Source organism: Lipotes vexillifer, unplaced genomic scaffold (assembly GCF_000442215.2).
Source record: "Lipotes vexillifer unplaced genomic scaffold, Lipotes_vexillifer_v1.1 scaffold70, whole genome shotgun sequence".
NCBI classification, from domain to species: domain Eukaryota; kingdom Metazoa; phylum Chordata; class Mammalia; order Artiodactyla; family Lipotidae; genus Lipotes; species Lipotes vexillifer.
Window position 1 is genome coordinate 1,512,916 of NW_006789896.1, and position 467 is coordinate 1,513,382.

The following is a 467-nucleotide window of genomic DNA, read 5'->3' on the forward strand; positions in this document are numbered from 1 at the left end:
CCCCGCACACGACCCAGACAGACTGTCCTAAGGCACCCATTTCCTCACCCTGGGGCAGCCCCTGCCCACTCCCCTACAAACCCACTGCCCCAGTGCCCCCACCCACCGGTGGCACTTGACTGGTGTGCGGTTACCATCTGCCTATGTTTAATTCATGGCTGGGGGCTGGGACGGGGCTTCCCAAGAAAGGAAAGAACTCCCCTGGGGTCTTGCCCAGTTCTTGCCCTCCCGCAGGGCACATGGCCGCAGCCTCCCTGGGCCTGGGGCTGGCAGGAGAAGCTGCCAATGGGCCTGGAGGACACTGTTCCAGCGGGGGCACAGCCATTATTCGTTAATCTGCAGCCCTGGAATGTCTGCGGGCCAATCAGCAGGGTCTCCGAGGGCTCCCCGAGCGCTCCGATAATCCTGCAATGATTAGCAGGGGCCACGGGGTCGCTGCGAACCACTCGGTGGGTTGGTCGGTTGTC